General features: G+C 35.2%; 1 pseudogene; it reads right to left on the bottom strand.

Annotated features, from left to right (window-relative positions):
* Positions 1-2,867: 2,867 nt before the first annotated feature.
* LOC133336142 (uncharacterized) lies at positions 2,868-6,685 on the bottom strand (annotated as a pseudogene).
* Positions 6,686-6,889: the final 204 nt, after the last annotated feature.

Genomic DNA, 6,889 nt, shown 5'->3' with positions numbered 1-6,889 from the left:
AAGAACCCAATGTACCAAATTTCAGCGAATTCGGTTGAAAAACGCGCTCAAGAACCTCAAAATACCGAAAATTAGGAGGTACCGTTATATAAGGGCTACCAGAAAAAGTGGACCTACACTAATAATTTTTTGTGGAGGCATTTAGTACCCAATAAGAACCCAATTTACCAAATTTCAGCGAATTCGGTTGAAAAACACGCTTAAGAACTTCAAAATACCGAAAAATGGGAGGTACCCTTATATGGGAGCTATGCCTAAACGTGGACCGATATAGCCCATCATCGAAATTGACCTGCCTGCAGACAAAAGACGACTCTTTGCAAAATTTTGGGGCTCTATCTCAATTCGTTTAGACGCTAGAGTGATTACAACAGAGAGACGGACATGCTTAGATCGTCATAGAATTTTACGCTGATCAAGAATATATATACTTTATAGGGTCGGAAATGATTATTTCGATGCGTTACAAACGGAAAAACAAAACTAATATACCCTCCATACTATGGTGGAGGGTATAAAATTGCTCGCTTCAACATTAAAATGTATACGCCAGCAATATTGAAGTTAGAAATTTGTTTTTATCTGTTGGAAACAAGAAATTAATCCAAAGGGAGAAAATTAATTTTCTGATATTGATAAAATGTATTTTCAATACAATACAAATGCTAATCCCTTGGCGCTTTGCAGTGACTATGAAATTATAAAAGTCATACTTCTTCGTACATATACTATCGATATTCAAGTAGAAAGCAATTAATATGGAACTTTAATAAAGATTCCTATTTTTTAATTCACGGTACTCGTCGATCGAGCCTTCTGTAAAAATTATTATAACATGGGAGAAATTTTGGTCAGATATTTCGCAATGGATATAAAATTAGGATCCTGTAAATATTTCGAAAAACTGAGATCTCTGGCCCCATTTTTTGTCATAATTATAGTAGTGGATTTATGAAATAAATAAGTATCGCATATAAGGGATTCGAGGACGCTGATAATGATTCTGAAAGTAAAAATGCAATAGGGTGGATCGAAAATGGTGTCTGTTGGTGTTAAATTGTAAACAAAGTACAGGTCGCATTTATACTCCTATATATACAGGTCGCATTTATACTCCTATGAAATTCGGCACAGCTCATTTGTTTGGCCCAGGGACGAACCCTATTGAAATTGGAGGAAATCGGTTTAGATATAGCCCCCGTATATAGTTTCGTCCGACTTAATGTAAATGGGACACCAAAGCCCCTATATATCTTTCGATTTGCACGAAATTTGGCACAGAGTACTGCATGAGGTCCAGAATGATGTATGCTAAGTTTCGTGAAAATCGGTTCAGATTCAGATATAGCTCCCATATATAGTTTTGTCCGATTTTATGTAAATTGAGCACCAAAGCCCCTACATATCTTTCGATTTGCATGAAATTTTACATAGAGTACTGAATTGAGTCTAGAATAACGTGTGACAATCGGGTCAGATTTAGATATAGCTCCCATATATATTTTCGTCCGATTTTATATAAATTGAGCACCAGAGTCCCTATATATGTTTCGATTTGCACGAAATTTGGCACAGGATACTAAATTAGGTCCAGAATGATGTATGCTAAGTTTCGTGAAAATCGGTTCAGATTCAGATATAAATCCCATGTATAGTTTTGTCCGATTTTATGTAAATTGAGCACCAAAGCCCCTATATATCTTTCGATTTGCTCAAAATTAGGCATAGGGTATTGAACAGTGCAATATTTATTTAAAATTGTCCGATTTTAAGAAAATATTGCACTAAAGACCCAAAGCTAGGCCGACTGACACAATCATAGCTTCCGTATATAATTTCGACCTATTCATGTTGATTGTACACCAAATTATCAATGAGTGTTGATTTTAAACAGTGAGACATTTTAATCTAAATGGTTTCGAAGGAACCATTTACATTAAACCGGACGAAAATATATATAGGAGTTATATCTAAATCTGAACCAATTTCCACGAATTTTAACATTCGTCGTTGTAGACTCAATTCAGTACGTTATGTCAATTTTCGTGCAAATCCAAGGATATAAAGGAACTTTGGTGCACTATTTACCTAAAAACGGACGAAAATATAGATGGGAGCTATATCTAAATCTGAACCGATTTTCTCGAAAATTTCGTGTAAATCGAATATACAGGTACTTTGGGACACCATTTACCTTAAATCGGACGAAAATATATAAGGGAGCTATATCTAAATCTAAACCAAATTTTCCCTATTTCAATAGGGTTCTGGTCATAGTTAAATTTTGATTCCATATGTATATTTGTCGAATTTAAATGCTGTGCAAAACTAAATTGACAATAACATCGGCTTCTAAGTTGAGATTACAACGATATGTTTTGAGTTTTGTTAAAATCGTTTCAAATGTAAATTTCTGATATCGTGCTCCCATACATAATTTAAATCGCCTTACTATGAGGTTGGGCTCCACCGTACCACTGTGTATTTTACTTACTGGTTATTATTTAATTCTCTCTTTTCATTCACTATTATATTCTTTCTCCTCATTGTTTAAGGATTATATATTTTTAAATTACATATTTTTTTCATGAATATTCATATTAGAGTGCTGCTTTAAAGATAATGAGAATTTTTTTAAATTTCAAATTAATTTTGGATTTTATTTCTCTTCATTTTTTTCTACTTCAAAATTTTCCCATTATGTCAACAGGACTAACTAATCTTTTCTTTTCTCTCTCTCTCTCTGTTTAATATGTTAATGGAACACTTAAATCAGAAATGAACACACACACACAAATATATACCTAATATTACACACATGTATACGGTCACATATATTTGTGCAGCAAATATAAAGTTGAACTTACATATAATATTGTCAGGATTAGTAGAAGGCTGTGTGGTACATGCAGTCGTGTTGCCAGTTCATGGCGAATGGCGACATGTTTTTCAGAATTGAATTGTATGTACAAAATAAACACTGTCGCTATCTGTGTTGACGAAGATGATGGTGACGACGGCGATGGTGTGTGGAATGGTATACAACACGCACACACACACACACCCAGCAGCCACATCACAATGTCAAGAATGCATGTTGAAAGTAGTGGGAGAAAAAAAAAATAAGAAAAAAGTCAACCAACAAAATAATGGAGATAAACAAAACGTTTACATGAACGCCTGAATAGGTTATGATGGCAAACAATGCGGTAGTCCTTTTGCAAAGGACACAAACATTGTTTTTGTTTTGTTCTACTAGCTCGATTATTGTTTCGGGCCTTGCTAACCGACTACTACTGCTACTCACTTGAATTGTCTGCCGCACACGTATAGTTGCCCCAGTTCATGTGTGTTACGCGTGAAATTACCAGATTGCTCGTTTTCATTTGCTGTTCGGATACAACCCGTAAGCAGCCCCTTGTTGAGTCGTTGATTAGTTCGCTGTCCTTGTACCACAGCATGTGAGTATAAGGACCGGGCGCCTGTGGTGCGATGCAGGTTAAATTGATGTCACTACCACTTTGCACGAACAATTCTCGATTCGAGAGAATTTGTGCCTTGGATGCTGTGGAGGGGTACGAGCGTAGAGGAAGAGAAAACACACAAATGTGGAATATTAACATAAATATTTTTAGCATATCTTAATTAAAATAGATTCCAAAAATAGTAAAGTAATTATGGTAGGCATGATGATGATGATGATGGTGGTGAGGATGATGATGCCAAGGTTTATGGATATTGTTCGTGAAAATTGTAATGAAAAGGTTATTTCATGTATATAACTATATACGTATATACGTAAATGTGTATTTGAGTGCATACAAGTATGTGTATTTGAGTGCATACAGGTATTGGTATTTTTCGTAGATGTTTTTGGTAATAGGTTTAGTAAAGTTTCAATGATTTAGAGGCTAGAATATAATATATAGTTAAAGAGAATTCAATATATTGTTATTCTGAACCGAGATAGCATACTGAACTTTTGGATGAATTTTCTATAAATCTAGTAGAAGGTTATGAAACCATTTATAAAACGAAATACCGCATGGTTTTTGCGAACGCGAGCAAATCGAGATGTACAGGAGTCAGAATGAAGTTTTAACAACGAAAAAAAGCAAAGTTTCTGGTATCAACCACTAACGGCGAATAAGATAAAATAAGAGATGACGTTATAGATTGTATACCACCTAGCCACCACCTTGTATACAACCAAGGCCGGTGGTCAGACGCTGATCAGGAGCATGCACCAACTGATTAGTACAATTTGGCTAGAAGAATGTATGCCCAATGATTGGAACCTCAGAATCCTGTGTTCCGTGCACAAAAAAGACACAATACAATATGTTCCAACTATAGGGGAATTAGTCTCCTCCGCATGGCAAAAAATATCATTCGGCGTGCTGTGAGAACAACTGAAACCAAAGGTCAATAATACGGCTGCAGACCAAGGACATCCACCATAGACTAGATTTTCATTCGTCATCTCTAACCGCTCAGAGGTGTCTGTGTTCGGCATTCTTGCAAAATTAATACGATTATGCTTTATAATTTTAAGTGGCACAAGGTCAGCAGTTAATGTCAGAAAGGACCTCATGGAGCCCTTCAATACCGAACGGCGATTCAGACAAGGTGACACTATGTCGTGTGAACTTTTTAACTTCCTGCAGGAAAAAAGTCATACTAGGTACAAAGGTAAACAGAAATGGCACTCTATACACCAAACATCACATGCTACTCGCCGATGACATCACATGTTGCGAGCGATAACAGTCACCTTTGAACGAATTGAGAAGGAGTCGGTCAATGACGAGAAGACCATGCTGATTGTACAATCCAGTAGACTCGGACCAACGGTGAAACTTGAGAAATACAGCTTTGAGGTAGTTAAATATGGCTACTTGCGCAAACAGATGAGGCAGCTCTTGGATTCTCCGAAAGATGAAATGAAGCTCGAGTTGTACCATCAATTCTCGGATAACGACTTAGTCAGGCATATCGAGCTGCAGTGTCTACGGTGGCTAGGTCATGATGTGAGAACGGATGTTTCGCGCAGAAGGGGAATGCCATAAATTCGGTGGAAAGATCAAGTGGAAGACAACATTTCGAAACAGGGTCTTTCAAATTGGAAGAGCTGTGCAAAATCCCTCTGTTACTACTTTTCCCAAAATCATTCACTGTAGTATAGTTCCTTCCCTGCAAACATTTGGAAGTGAGTTTCTAACTCCATCTTCAAATAATTATCTACTTCGACACTTATTTTTTGTTAAACGGTGATATTTCGTAATTTTACAATAACAAATAAATTGTTATCCAATTTCGATCGTCTATAGTAACTACTTAGTTAAATGAAAGAAAATTCGATAGCTTTGTAATTTACACAAGTAGTAAACAATTTTTAAATATGTTTCTCATTCTCAATTAAAAATAGGTTTGCCTTAAAACTTTCTTATTTTCAATGTCCACCCCGCTCAGACCTTATTTCAGATTCATTAAGTGTAAATGTGAATTTGTAGAATTGACCAACGACCAACGAGAATGCAGTGCAGAATGTTCTCATTTCCCCAGCCATCTTTATATTGTGCTACATTCCATCCCATTGGGTAAAATTCTAATTTGCTTTAATTACTAATATATGAAATTAAGCTATAATATGAAAAAAAATCAAGAAGCCAACCCTTTGATATAACTGTCGTTCTATAAATATTTGTCATCGAATAAAATTTGTGGATAATACTGCATTTTCATTATAAAAAGTCTACGGCCTGAAACATTTTTGATTGCTATATCAAATAATATAGAGTGCTTCGAAAAAATATAATTCACGTGTAAAGTAGATATAAGGTCATGGATGTATAACTCTTTGGTGATAAGTACAAGTAAAGAAATATCATTTGGCATATTTATCATTCTACATCCAAAAATGCAATTAAATAGAGAATCAAGAGGGAGGCATCTGGATTATTTTCAACCGTTTCCCCAAAGTCAACAGAATGCAACATCATAGATCCATCGCAAAAGGTAATGCGTATTGAGCAAATTAGAACTTCAGAAGGAAATGATATATATTAACTCTTAAACGTCAACATTGAAAAAATTTTAAATTTCGTATGGAGCGAATGGCGAATACGTTCCATTTTAAGGTTATCTCCTAGCGTAATTATCACAGCAATTGAAATTTGTTGCACAGTGTAATCAATTACAGATTTAAATATCACTGTAACAAGAAAAAACTAATGGGGAAACTGAAAAATTTGTCTATTGCTTTGATAAGATTTGTATGCTGATTATCCATAATGATGTGATGAACATTTATAACTTACATTGTTAATAAATTAAAATAATTAAATAATTACTACTTACTGGCAACTTTTAATGTATAGGCTTGGCTAATTTTTTTGGTTCTGTCGAAACTTGGTACTCATAGATGCCCGCAACACGCGGTTGCACTGAGACGATTTTCATCGCGCAAGAAATCGCTGATCATTTGTATATGTCATGATGCTAATGTTAGTATGTGTAGATCACGTTTTCGTATCCACGATACAGCACGATCACCCAAATTTCGTACACGACAATGCAGACGAGATGTTGTTCCGACAGCACCAATGACATCACGATTTGTTGTGTTTCCAAATTCTGGTTCTTGCTGATCATAACTACCCTCCATGATATTGTTAATATCATGGAGGGATCAGACTGATATGTCGTTGTTGGTCAACATTTTCAGGGCTGGAAAGAAAGAGAGATAATTGTGGGAAAGGGTTAATAAGCCAGATATTAATATAGTACTTTTTTAATAAACCAAAGGCAATATATTTCTTAAATTTAAGTATCATAGTCATATATACAAAAATTAAAGTCTAAAACTTCAAAAATTGACACATCATCC

This window comes from Musca vetustissima, unplaced genomic scaffold (genome assembly GCF_032173495.1).
Source record: "Musca vetustissima isolate MV318-11 ecotype Yass unplaced genomic scaffold, APGP_CSIRO_Mvet_v1 utg3818, whole genome shotgun sequence".
Taxonomy (NCBI): domain Eukaryota; kingdom Metazoa; phylum Arthropoda; class Insecta; order Diptera; family Muscidae; genus Musca; species Musca vetustissima.
This window is presented reverse-complemented; position numbering and strand designations above follow the sequence as displayed.